The following is a 14,947-nucleotide window of genomic DNA, read 5'->3' as shown; positions in this document are numbered from 1 at the left end:
GTTTTAAATCAGTTTCACAGGGTGTTCGAAGGGGAGGCTTCAAAGTCCAGAAACTCAAACCAAGCATCACATCAGGATCTGACAGAGTCCTCAATTTATCATATCCTAAATATCAGCAGATTTTGATCATGGAAGGAAAAAGCATCATTCACAGTGGGGAGAAACCGTACACGTGTTGTGTGTGTGGACGAGGATTTAGTCAATCATCAGGCCTCACAAGCCACAAATGCAGTCACACTGAGGAGAAACCGTGGAAATGTGTGGACTGTGGCAAAGGATTCACTTACCCATCCAGGCTGGAAACTCATCAACGCAGTCACACTGGGGAGAGACCATTCACCTGCTCCAAGTGTGGGAAAGGATTCACTCAGTCATCCACCCTGCTGAGTCACCAGCGAGTTCACACTGATGAGAGACCGTTTCAATGTCCAGATTGCGGGAAGTGCTATAAACGTTCTGGGGAACTAATGTGCCATCAACGTGTTCACACTGACGAGAAACCGTTTAGGTGCTCTGACTGCGGGACTGGGTTCAGACGATCAGCTGATCTCGCTGTACATCAGCAAATTCATACTGGGGAGAGGCCATTCGCCTGCTCCAAGTGTGGGAAGGGATTCATTCGGTCATCGGCCCTGCTGAGACACCAGCAAAGTCACACTGGGGAGAGATCGTTCACCTGCTCCGAGTGTGGGAAGGGATTCACTCACTCAACCAACCTGCTGAGTCACCAGCGAATTCACACTGGGGAGAAACCATTCACCTGCTCCAAGTGTGGGAAGGGTTTCACTGAGTCATCCACACTGCGGAAACACCAGCGAGTTCACACTGGGGAGAGACCATTCACCTGCCCCAAGTGTGGGAAGAGATTCAGTCACTCATCCAACCTGCTGATGCACCAGCGAATTCACACTGGCGAGAGACCATTCACCTGCTTAGAGTGTGGGAAGGGTTTCACTAAGTCATCCCACCTGCTGAGTCACCAGATAATTCACACTGGGGAGAGGCCATTCACCTGCTCCGAGTGTGGAAAGGGATTCACTCAGTCATTCAACCTGGTGAGTCACCAGCGAGTTCACACTGGGGAGAGGCCATTCACCTGCTCAAAGTGTGGGAAGAGATTCAGTCACTCATCCAACCTGCTGAGTCACCAGCAAGTTCACACTAGGGAGAGACCATTCACCTGCTCCGAGTGTGGGAAGGGTTTTGCCACTTCATCCCACCTGCTGAGACACCAGCGAGTTCACACTGGGGAGAGACCATTCACCTGCTCCGAGTGTGGGAAGAGATTCACTCAGTCATCCAACCTGCTGAGTCACCAGCGGATTCACACTGGGGAGAGACCATTCACCTGCTTAGAGAGTGGGAAGGGATTCACTCAGTCATCCAACCTGCTGAGACACCAATGAAGCCACAAGTAACCACAGTGATTGGATTTTGCTGTTACTCACATTCAGGACTGAGCCATATTCATTTGGGTCTTTTCTGCTGATAACAAACGCCAGCCCATTTACAGGGGCTAATATTCTGGCTAAAAATCAAATAAATTAGATTTGTGTTAAATCTGCAGTGTGTTGAAACTTTTTGATATCTCTGACACAAGTTAGTTTCTTTTGAAGTACTCTCGCTCTCCCCATCTCTTCCATCCTCACCTCCAACAAGAAGTGTGAGGAGCTTGTGGAGATTCTTTGTGACTGAGATTGAGTCAATCCGATCAGCTGCCTCTGCTGCTTCCCTCCCTTCCACGAGCCCACCGGACCAAAATGTCTCTAAATTACATCCTTTCCCAAGCCCTGAACCCACATCTTTCTCTAGTTTCTCTCCCACCTTCTCTCCTGCCCTCTGAGAGCTCATCTTGTCCATGAGACCCAGCTCCTGGCCCATCGACCCTATTCCCACTGAGCTACTGATCAGCCAACTACCCTGTGTCCACGGATATTGTCAACATTTCTGTCTCTTCAGGTACTGTCCCTCGGAGAGAAGACAGACAATCCGGGAGCTTGGATGCAAGGGCGGCACGGTAGCACAGTGGGTAGCACCATTGATTCACAGCACCTGGGACCAGGGTTCGATATCCGTCTTGGTCATTGTCTGTGCAGAGTCTGGAAGTTCTCCCCGTGTCTGCGTGGGTTTCTTTCGGGTGATCCGCTTTCCTCCCACAGTCCAAAGATGTGCAGGTTAGGTGGTTTGACTGTGCTAAATTGCCCTGAGTGTCCAAAAAGATTAGGTGGGGTTGCTGGGTTGTGGGGATAGGGTGGAGGCATGGGCTTAAGTAGAATGCTCTTTCCCAGGGCTGGTACAGACTCAATGGACTGAATGGCCTCCTCCTGCACTGTAAATTCTCTGATTCTATGAGGTGAGATTGTCCTTTCTGAGCTCCAGCCAGGTGATACTAAACACTCAGGCGGGTAAGACAAAAATCTACAACGTGTTTAAAACAGCTGATTTGTTTCACCAATATCCAGGATGTTAAACTCCAGTCTCTTCGAGGTTATTTTCATCAGAAACAAACTCCAACGATCAGAGTAAAAACCTCAAAGCTCTGGTACAGATAGAGGCCATTTGGCCCATTGTGTGTGTGCTGGCTGAAGTGGAGCTATTCAGCTTAATCCTATTTTGCAGATCTCAGTCGATTGCCCTGTATGTCCCAGTCCTTCAATTGGATATCCAAGAGGATATTTCAATTGGATATTTCAAGAGAATTTGAAAGTGATCAGGATTTCTGCCTCTGTGACCCTATCGGACAGTGAGTTCTAGACTCCTACCACTGAAATGATTTCCCCCTTCCACTCGCAATCTTCTGCTAATTACTTTAAATCTAAACCCCTTGGTTATTGATCTGTTAATGAAATAGATCCTTCTTATCCATTCTATCCGGGCCCCTCAGAATGTTAAATACCTCAGTTAATCTCTCCTCAGCATTCTCTGTTCCGCAGAAAACCACCTCGGCCTCTCCAATCTTTCCTCATTGTTTAAATTCTCTATTTGTGTCAACATCCTCGTCAATCTCCTCTGCATTCTCTTTGGGATGAACACATCCTTCCTGTAATGTGGTGCCCAGAACTTTACTCAGTAATGAAGCTGTGGTTTAACTAGTGTTTTGGACACCTCCAGTATAACCTCCCTGATCTTATTAGAAACACAGAAAATGCTGGAAGTACTCAGCAGCTCTGGCAGCATCTGTGGAGAGAGGGGTTTCAGGTCTTTCCTCCAATAGAAATTGTCGGGAATATTCCCTGCTCTAGTACTGTGTCCCCGTGAATAACAAAGAATCCTCTCTGCCTTTCCAATCACCGTATCTACCTCTCCTGTCACCTTCAGGGATCTGTGGACATGCACTCTAATGCCCCTTTGTCCCTCTCACCTCACTATCATACCATTCATATTCTTTCCCATTGCCGTGTTTTTCCACCACAAATGTATTTATTATCCCACGTTTCTCTGGATTGACCTGTTTGCTACTTTTCTGGCCCGCTGATCAGTCTATTGATGTCTTCCTGCTGTCATTACAGCCTTGGTTCAAACATGGACAAAAGCGCTGAATGCCAGAGGTGAGGTGAGAGTGTCTGCCCTTGACATCAAGGCAGCATTTGACCGAGTATGGCATCCAGGAGCCCTAGCTAATCTGGACTCACTGGGAATCAGGGGAAAACTCTCCGCTGGTTGGAGTCGTACCTGGCACAAAGAAAGATGGTTGTGGTGATTAGAGGCCAACCATTTCAGCTCCAGGACATAGAACATAGAACAGTACAGCACAGAACAGGCCCTTCGGCCGTCGATGTTGTGCCGAGCAATGATCACCCTACTCAAACCCTTATCCACCCTATACCGGTAACCCAACAACCCCACCCCCTCCTTAACCTTACTTTTAGGACACTACGGGCAATTTATCATGGCCAATCCACCTAACCCGCACATCTTTGGACTGTGGGAGGAAACCGGAGCACCCGGAGGAAACCCACGCACACACAGGGAGGACGTGCAGACTCCGCACAGACATCACTGCAGGCATTCCTCAAGGTAGTGTCTTCGGCCCAACCATCTTCAGCTGCTTCATCAATGACCTGCCTTCATCATAAGGTCAGAAGTGGGGATGTTTGCGGATGACTGCACAGTGTTCAGAATCATTCGCCAACCCTCAGATAATGAAGCAGTCCATGTCCAAATGCAGCAAGACCTAGACAATATCCAGGCTTGGGCTGAGAAGTGGCAAGTTACATTCGTGCCACACAAGTGTCAGGCAATCACCATATCTTCCAAGAGAGGATCTAACAATCGTCCCTTGACGTTGAATGATATTACCATTGCTGAATTCCTCACAATCAACATCCTGGGGGGTGCCATTGATCAAAAAATTAACTGGATGAGGCATATTAATACTGTGGTTACCAGGAAAGGTCAAAGACTAGGAATCCTACGAAGGGTAACTCATCTCCTGAACCCCCTCCCCCCCCCCCCCCCCCCCCCCCCCCTCTCAAAGCCTGCAATGCACAAGTCAGGAGTATAATGGAATACTCTCCAGTTGCCTGGATGAGTGCAGCTCCAACAACACTCAAGAAGCTCAACAGCATCCAGGACAAAGCAGCCCGCTTGATTGCTCCCCCTTCCACAAACATTCAAACCATCTATCACCGATGAACAGTGGCAGCCATGTGTACCGTCTACAAGATGCACTGCAGTAACTGACCAATGTTCCTTATTCAGCACCTTCCAAACCCATGACCACCGCCATCTCGAAGGCCAAGAGCAGTAGATCACTGGGAACCCCACCAGCTGGAGGCTCCCCTCCAAGTCACTCACCACCCCGACTGGGAAATATATCACCGTTCCTTCGCTGTCACTGGGATAAAATCCTGGAACTCTCTTCCTAACAGCACAGTGGGTGTACCTAGACCTGAAGGACTGCAGCGGTTCAAGAAGGAAACTCCCCGCCACGTTCTGAAGGGCATCTAGGGATGGGCAATAAATGCTGGCCCAACCAGTGAAGTCCACATCCCATAAATGAATAATAAAAGTCTGCAGCTTTCTTTCTCACTGCCAAAAAGAGGACCGTAAATAACTTAATCCTGTCCCCACGTTAAAGTCTAAAGCATTGATATAGAACTCAAGAAGCATGGAATCGTGTCCTGGGAAATCTAGAATCCCACTGGAAATACTCCACCAATCACAAACATACCTCTTGACCATTGCCCTTTGCTTCCTGATGCTCCAGCGATGTCACTTCCTGCACTTGTGATTGTTCTGGACATGAGAAGTATCCTGGTTTTCCCACGTGGAGCAGGACTGGAATACACGGCCAGGTCTTTAATTATTTGATTATTTGACTTAAGCAAAATAAATTTAAGATTAAAACAAATAAAGATTCATCAGCTTCTCACCAATCAGTTTCTTCCGTTGAGCTGAAGTCACCTTTTATACGGAATTAACTGAAAATGTTTTGATAATTGTTTTTAAAAAATAAATTTAAAGTATCCAATTCTTTTTTTTAAATTAAGGGACAATTTAGCATGACCAATTCACCGACCCTGCTCATCTTTGGGTTGTAGGGGTAAGACACACGCAAACACAGGGAGAATGTGCAAACTCCACTCGGACAGTGATCCTGGGCTGGGAACGAAACCAGGTCCTCAGCGCCTTCAGGCAGCAGTGCTAACCAGTGTGCCATCATGCCACCCGTTTTTGTTAATTGTTAATATCTAAACCCCTCAAATGATTAATTGACTAAAAATTCAGACGTCTTTACTCTTACAATGCCAACTTCATCTTTATTCCCTGGATTTGATTAACGGACCGCAAACTGTAATTCTCTGAACGATGATCAGATTATTTCAGTTTTGTGATAATTAATGAATCGTCTCACTTTATAATTGATGAATGCCGTGACCAGGATGTGCTCTCCTCAGGACTGGGATGGCCTGTCATTGCCACAGGACTGGGATGGCCTGTCATTGCCACAGGACTGGGATGGCCTGTCATTGCCACAGGACTGGGATGCCCTGTCATTGCCACAGGACTGGGATGCCCTGTCATTGCCACAGGACTGGGATGCCCTGTCATTGCCGCAGGACTGGGATGGCCTGTCATTGCCAAGGGACTGGGATGCCCTGTCATTGCCACAGGGCTGGGATGGCCTGTCATTGCCACAGGACTGGGATACCCTGTCATTGCCGCAGGACTGGGATGGCCTGATTTTGCCTTTATTTATTCCATTATTAACTGACTGAAGCAACAATAAACTGGAGGTTAAAATAAATAAAGATTCATCAACCACTCACCAATCAGCTCATTCCATTTGCCTGAAGTCACGTTATTTTTATCAGGAATTAACTGAAATGATTTTCTTCAATCTTATTACCTAAACAGATTGGATTTTAACTGACTGAAGAATTCAGACTTTTTCACTGCTCCAATCACTTGTCATTCAGCTTCAACTTTATCCTCTTGATTTGATCAACAAAACACTAACTGCAATTATATAAATAATCAAATTGATTCAGGTTTATACTAATTAATGAATCATGACTCAGTACATTAATGCAGTGACCAGCATGCTTCTCGCATAATCTCCTTGCTTTTATATTCCAGGCCTCATCCAAGAAAGGATTCTTGGCTGCCTGATCGATCTATCCAGCTACCTGTGGATAGGGACTCCAATGCCTCTCTGTTGCTCGATGTTCTCAGTATCATTCTATTTATAGTTCATTCCCTTGTCTTGTTTTCACTCTGAAATTCATTATCTCTCAATGTTTGCAGCACAGCAGTTAACACTGTTCACAGCGCCAGGGTCCCAGGTTCGATTCCCAGCTTCGGTCACTGGTCTGTGCGGAGTCTGCATATTCTCTCTGTAGCTGTCTGGGTTTCCTCCAGGTGCTCCAGTTTCCTCCCATAATTCCTGAAAGACATGCTTGTGGGTTGAATTGGACATTCTGAACTCTCCATCTGTGTACCTAAACAGGCACCAGAATGTGGCAACTAGGGGATTTTCACAGTCACTTCATTGCAGTGTTGATGTTAGCCTACTTATGACAATAATAAAGATTATTATTAAATTGAATTCCGGGGCGGCAGGTTGGCGCATTGGGGTATGTGGAACATTCCTTGTTCCAGGCCTACCCGGGTCACCTCCCATAACCCCTTTACCGGTACATTGATGACTATTTTGGTGCTGATTTATGCTGTCGTCCGGAACTGGAAAATATTCATCAACTTTGCTTCCAGTTTCCACCGCTTCGTCACTTTCAACTGGTCCATCTTAGACTCCTCCCCTCCCTTCCCTTCCTTGACCTTGCTAGCTCCATTTCTGGCAATAGACTATCTACTAATATCTATTACAATCCCACTGACTCCCACAGCTATCTTCACACCCTACACCCTGTAAGGACTCCCTCCCTTTCTCTCAGCTCCTCCGCCTCTGTCGCATTTGTTCCGATGATGCCACTTACCAAAGTGGTGCTTCAAATGTGTTCCTTCTTCCTCAACCATGATTCATCACCTACAGCTGTAGACAGGGCCCTCAACAGTGCGCGGTCCATCTCCACACCACTACCCTCGCCCCGTCCCCTCCCTCCAAGAACAAGGATAGAATCCCCCTCATTCTCACATTTCACCCCACCACCCTCCGTATACAAAGCATAATCCTCTGCCATTTTCGCCAACTTCAACATGATGTCACCACCAAACACATCTTCCCATCACTCCCTCTGTCAGCATTCCACAAAGACCGTTCCCTCCAAGATAATCTAGTCCACTCCTCCACAATACCCATCTCTCCCATCACCTATGGCACCTTCCCATGCAATCGCAGAAGGTGCAACACTTGCCCTTTTACCTCTTACATGCTTAACATCCCAGGCCCAAAACATTAATTCCAGGTTTAAGCAGCGTTTCACATGCACCTCTTTCAATTTGGTCTATTGCATTCACTGCTTCCAATGTGGTCTCCTCTATGTCAGAGAGACCAAATGTAGATCTTCACTCTGTGCGCATTCAAGTCCCTGACCTTTCCGTTGATTGCCATTTTAACACAAGACCGTGTTCCCATGCCCACATGCCTGTCCTTGGCCTGCTGCAATGTTCCAGCGAAGCTCAAAGCAAACTGGAGGAACAGCATCTCATCTTCCAGTTGGGCACGCTACGGCTACAGCGTTCCGGTCTCAACATTGAATTCAACAACTTCAGATGATTAGCTCGAGCCCACCTTGACCCCTTTATTTTCATTCCATTTCATTTGAACTGTCTTTTACCTTTTATTTATTTGTCTTTCTTTACATATATTTCCCCCCACTCTGTCCCACTATCTGATCCCCCCTTTCCCGCTGTTACCAGACTCCTAAACGACCCTCTTATGGACTGACCTCAGTAACACTACACCCCTGTATGCTTCATCTGATGCCGGTGTTTATGTAGTTACATTGTGTACTTTATGTTACCGTATTATGTATTTTCTTTTATTTCCTTTTCTTTTCATGTACTTAATGATCTGTTGAGCTGCTCGCAGAAAAATACTTTTCACTGTACCTTGGTACATGTGACAATAAACCCGACTAACCTTTTGGACACTAAGGGGTAATTTAGCATAACCAATCCACCTGACCTGCACATTTTAGAACATAGAACATAGAACAGTACAGCACAGAACAGGACCTTCGGCCCTCAATGTTGTGCCGAGCCATGATCGCCCTACTCAAACCCACGTATCCACCCTATACCCGTAACCCAACAACCCCCCCCTTAACCTTACTTTTATTAGGACACTACGGGCAATTTAGCATGGCCAATCCACCTAACCCGCACATCTTTGGACTGTGGGAGGAAACCGGAGCACCCGGAGGAAACCGGAGCACACAGGGGGAGGACGTGCAGACTCCACACAGACAGTGACCCAGCCGGGAATCGAACCTGGGACCCTGGAGCTGTGTTTAGCTCTCTTTTCCCTTGGTTTCTGTGGCTATGACTCATCTTTCATTCTCTCACCCTACAGTATAAGTATTTCCCACTTTCAATGGCTGTTAGCTTTGACAAAGAGGTATCTGGGCCCTTTTTTCTCCTTACAGATGCTGCCAGACCTGCTGAGATTTTCCAACATTTTCTCTTTTAGTTTCAGATTGCAGCAATTTGCTTTTGTTTAGAACAGCCATTTAAATCACTTTGGGAAATAGAACATATCACAACACCCATTTGCACGAATTTGCGTTTTATTTAAACGAGTCAACAAAATATATCTTCGACTACCTATTCGGAGTTTCAATGATGCTGTTATTACCCAACATACCCAGCGTTTGTGAATCTGCCCTGATCACTCCACAGGAGCCCAGTACGCAGGCGCAATGCTGTATCTGGAGCATGCGCAGTGTCACTTTACTCCGAGCCCTGCAAGTGTGGGAGAGGCTTTTTTTGACAGGTGAGGGTCGCTGGGGCGGAGGGAGGAATGGAGTCGGGTGTTCGGTTGGGGAAGGAGCGGAGACTTCATAAACACCTGGTGCAGGCTGCAAGCACCGACAGGAGCCTGCCGGTCTCCTGCTTTATGCTCCAGGGCTTTTTCCCGGGAACAGGCCCGAGTTAATGGCCGCCATCTTGTTTCTGCGGGCAGCGGAGCGCATGCGCGGATTTGGGCGGACTAGTGGGCGGGGCCTCAGGGTTCTAGTGACCCGGATGGTGACAACACCAAACAAAACAGCTGGAGGACATTCTACTGAGCTGACTGGGTGGGAGGAGGTCTGAAGGTTCAAATTAGAGCAAAATACTGCGGATGCTGGAAATCGGAAAGACACAAAATGTGGATGAATGAGCGGGTCTTTCAGCTTCTGAGGAGAGAAACAATTAATGTTTCGGATCGAAATGATCACAGCCGCAGGGACTGAGTATGCAGAGGGGAGGTTGGGGAAAGTAGATTGTTAGTGAGCAGGGGTAGTTGGAGTGAGTGGGGAAGGAGGTCTGAAGAGAGGAACCTGAGTGAGATGGGGAGGGGGGTGGAGTTGAGTGAAGGGCTTCTGACTGAGTTGGGGAGGAAGTTTGATGAGAGTGACCTGAGTGGGCAATGATGGTGAGGGCAATATGCTTCTGACTGTGAGGGGAGGGGATATTGACATTATATGTTGGGGACCAGCATGGAGTGTCTGGGAGCAGCCTAAGGTCCAAGGGAGCTGTGTGAATACTGTTGGTGCGTAGAACAGGCAGAATGTAAGTCAAATATTTTATATATGGAATGTTACAAGGGCATATTTTTGATTTGATTTATTGTCACATGTACCAAAGTGAAAAGTATTTTTCTGCGACCGAGGGAACGTACACAGTACATACATAGTAGACAAAAGAATAATCAACAGAGAAGATTCACAAATTGTACATCGACAAACAGTGATTAGTTACAGTGTGGAACAAGGGGGCAAACAAAGCAAACACATGAGCAAAAGCAGCATAGGGCGTCATGAATAGTGTTCTCACAGGGAACAGATCACTCTGAAGGGTGTCGTTGAGGAGTCTTGCAGCTGTGGTTAAGAAGCTGTTCCTACGTCTGGATATGCAGGTCTTCAGACTTCTGTCTGATGGAAGTATCTGGAAGAAGGCAATGCCTGGGTGGGACGGGTCTCTGATGATGCTGTCTGCCTTCCTGAGGCAGCTGGAGGTGTAGACAGAATCAGTGTGGGGGTGGCAAGCTTGTGTGATGCGTTGGGCTGAGTTCATCACACTCTGCAGTTTCTTGTGATTTGGACCGAGCTGTTGCCAGACCAAACTGTGATGCAGGACAACTCTTGGGCCTGCTCCACCATGTAAATGGTGTGCACTTGATACCCCTGATAAACCCATATGTCTCCAATTTCCACAATCTTCACTCTCAACAGGTTTCACCCTTCCCCCATCAATGGTTTTGTCATCAACATCTCCCTCCATCTCCACCCCCCTCACAAGATGTTCCATTTTCTCCAGTGGATTTGGTCACACCTGGTGTTGGGTGAACAGGTATTAGTGTGAATACGCCCACAGGCAGCAGATTTTGACATGACCTTGTGTGGAGTTGAATCTGAGAGGCCGGCAAGGGGAACATTGTGTAGTTAAGGTTTGAGGTGACAAAGGAATGAATGAATTTCAATAAGTGTCGAGGGTTATGGGGAACTGTCAGGAAAATGGAGAGAACGCTGAGATGAGGAGGGATCTTTACTCGAGGATGTGGTTAAGCTTTTGAATTCTGGAGCTTCAGTCATCAAATATGTTCAAGACACAGACTGATAGGTTTCTAGATATTGAAGATGTCGAGGGATATGGGGGATAGTGTGGGAAAACGGTGCTGAGGTAGATCGGCCAATGATCCCATTGAATGGTTCCGGATCGATGAGCCGAATGGCCGACTGCGGCTAGTATTTATTATGATCTCCTGGACAGGAAGCTGTGAGCTTGGATCTGTCAATCAGCCTGAATCAGCACCTTCAGGAGAATTGGGAGGGTGAATATTAGATACAGCAGAGTGAGAATGGAGGGAGAGTGTGTGAGATGGAGATTTACAGCTTTCGGGGAATAAGAGAGAGGAAAAAATGTGACATAGAAACAAGAATTGTCTGTTCTAAGTTTCTGCCCTGTACTGGCAGTGATGAATTTTGTAAATTGTTTTTACAGGATATTAGATGAGGAGGAATTACAGACAGAAATCTCAAAGGTCTCGTCTCGATCTGACAGTCACTCGATTCCTTGGAACCTGAATATCATCAGCCTCTCAATCCAGAAGGAGAAATATTTGCCCGAACTGTCACCTAAAGATTTCAAACATCAGTGTGGATGGAAAAGCACCGAGCCCCACACAACACACAACCAAGTGAGAGTGTTCCAGTGAACTGACTGTGGAAACATCAGTGTGACTGGAAAAGCACCGAGACCCACACAACACACACCCGAGTGAGAGAGTTCATAGACTCCCAGAATTTACAGTTCAGAAGGAGGCCGTTTGGACCATTGAGTCTGCACCATCCCTTGGAAAGATCAGCCTGCCGAAGCCCACACCTCCACCCTATCACCGTAACCCAATAACCCCACCCAACCTATTTCGACACAAAGGGCAATTTAGCCTGGCCAATCCACCTAACCTGCACATCTTTGGACTGTGGAAGGAAACCGGAGCGTCCGGAGGAAACTGACGCAGACACGGGGAGAACGCGCAGACTCTGCACAGCCAGTATCAGTGAACTTACTATGGAAAGAGTTTTAACCAGTTACACAGCCTGAATAAACATAACATTCACACCAGGGAGAGACGTGTTCTGTCTGTGGAAGAGGCTTCAATTGATCATCCAACTTGGAGAGACAAGCGGAGACCCACAACATGGAGAAACAGTGGAAATGTAGGGACTGTGGGAAGGGATTCAGAGCCCCATCTGAGCTGGAGATTCATCGACGCAGTCACACTGGGGAGAGGCCGTTCACCTGCTCTCAGTGTGGGAAGAGATTCAGTCAATTATCTAACCTTCAGGCACACCAGCGAGTTCACACTGGGGAGAGGCCGTTCACCTGCTCTCAGTGTGGGAAGAGATTCAGTCAATTATCTAACCTTCAGGCACACCAGCGAGTTCACACTGGGGAGAGGCCATTCACCTGCTCTCCGTGTGGGAAGGGATTCACTCAGATAACGCACCTACGCATTCACCAGCGAGTTCACGCTGGAGTGAGGCCATTCACCTGCTCTGTGTGGGAAAGGATTTACTGAGTTATCCACCCTGAAGACACACCAGCGAATTCACACTGGGGAGAAGCCATTCACCTGCTCTCAGTGTGGGAAGGGATTCACTCAGCCATCCGGCCTGCAGACGCACCAGCGAATTCACGCTGTGGAGAGGCCATTCACCTGCTCTCAGTGTGGGAAGGGATTCACTCAGCCATCCGGCCTGCAGACGCACCAGAGAATTCACACTGGGGAGAGGCCATTCACCTGGTCTCAGTGTGGGAAGGGATTCACTCAGTTATCCACCCTGAAGGCACACCAGCGAATTCACACTGGGGAAACACGGTTCACCTGCTCTCAGTGTGGGAAGGGACTCACTCGGTTATCTCACCTGTAGACACACCAGCGAGTTCACACTGGGGAAAGGCCATTCACCTGCTCTCAGTGTGGGAAGGGATTCACTCAGTTATCTAACCTGCAGACACACCAGCGAGTTCACACTGGGGAAAGGCCATTCACCTGCTCTCAGTGTGGGAAGGGATTCACTCAGTTATCTCACCTGCAGACACACCAGCGAGTTCACACAGGGGAGAGGCCATTCACCTGTTCTCAGTGTGGGAAGGGATTCACTCAGTTATCCGACCTGCGGACACACCAGCGAGTTCACACTGGGGAGAGGCCATTCACCTGCTCCCAGTGTGGGAAGGGATTCACTCAGTTATCTCACCTACAGACACACCAGCGAGTTCACACAGGGCAGAGGCCATTCACCTGCTCTCAGTGTGGGAAGGGATTCACTCAGTTATCTCACCTGCAGACACATCAGCAAGTTCACACTGGGGAAAGGCCATTCACCTGCTCTCAGTGTGGGAAAGGATTTACTGAAGTATCCAATCTGCGGAGACACCAGCGAGTTCACACTGGGGAGACTCCGTCCACCCCACAACGTGAGACGGGATTACATGTTTCATCAGACCTGCTGTGACACCAACAATTTCACAATTGATTACAGGGGTTGGATTCTGCTGTTATTGTTTCTGCTCTACACCCAGGACTGCATTTTGTTCATTCTGACAGGTGGTCAGTGGGGATGGTCGGAGGGTTTCTTTCTGCTGGACTGGCCGGTCTCACCACTTTGCCTCCAGTGGGCTGATTCTCTTTGAGCCTTGTTGGCTAATACCTGGCTTCAAATTGCACAAGGATCACAGAGTGAAAGGGTGCTTGGAAGTTTGAAGATATTTAGTTCCATTTTCTGTTTGGAACACCCCCCCCCCCCAAAGCCATGTTGCCATGGAGATGGGCCCTGGTGGTTACATGATTCTTTTGTTTCATTTATCTGGGTGTTCCTCACAGAAGAAAACTATCAGGGTATGAGGGGCAAGTTGTCTGAGGTGGGAAACTGATTGGTACAGGGAATACCTAATGTTCAAGGAATTGTTACATATTTATCAGGGGTCGGTTAGCTCAGTTGGCTGGACGACTGGTTGGTGATGCAGAGCAAGGCCAACAGTGAGGATTCAACTCCCGTACTGGCCGAGTTTATCCATGAAGGCTCGGCCTTCTCAACCAGGCCCCTCGCCTGAGGTGTGCAGACCCTCGGGTTAAATCACCTCCAGTCAGCTCTCTCTCTGTCAACCTTAGCACTTCACTTTACCGCAAGCACACAGACAACCTCACGATGCTCCACTTCTCCAGCTTTCACTCGAAACACATTAAAGAAGCCATCCCCTATGGACAAGCCCTCCGTATACACAGGATCTGCTCAGACGAGGAGGAGTGTAACAGACACCTACAGATGCTCTCGTACGAACGGGATATGGCACTCGACTCATCGATCGACAGTTCCAACACGCCACAGCAAAAAACCGCACCGACCTCCTCAGAAGACAAACACGGGACACCACTGACAGAGTACTCTTCGTCGTCCAGTACTTTCCTGGGGTGGAGAAACTACGACATCATCTTCGCAGCCTTCAACACATCATCAATGAAGATGAACATCTTGCCAAGGTCATCCCCACACACCCACTTCTGGCCTTCAAACAACCGCGCAACTTCAAACAAACCATTGTTTGCAGCAAATTACCCAGCCTTCAGAACAGCGACCACGACACCACACAACCCTGCCAGGGCAATCTCTGCAAGATATGCCAGATCATCGACTTGGATACCACCATTACACGTGGTAACACCACCCAACAGGTACGCGGCACATACTCGTGCGACTCGACCAATGTAGTCTACCTCTTACGCTCCAGGAAAGGATGTCCCGAAGCATGGTACATTGGCGAGACCATGCAGACA

The 14,947-nt window shown here is 48.0% G+C and overlaps 1 pseudogene; it reads left to right on the top strand.

Moving 5' to 3' along the window:
* The window catches only part of LOC119960290, a 132,529-nt pseudogene extending 118,195 nt beyond the window's left edge, over window positions 1–14,334 (top strand).
* The last annotated feature ends 613 nt before the right edge of the window (window positions 14,335–14,947 follow it).

This window comes from Scyliorhinus canicula, unplaced genomic scaffold, assembly GCF_902713615.1.
Source record: "Scyliorhinus canicula unplaced genomic scaffold, sScyCan1.1, whole genome shotgun sequence".
Lineage (NCBI taxonomy): Eukaryota > Metazoa > Chordata > Chondrichthyes > Carcharhiniformes > Scyliorhinidae > Scyliorhinus > Scyliorhinus canicula.
This window is presented reverse-complemented; position numbering and strand designations above follow the sequence as displayed.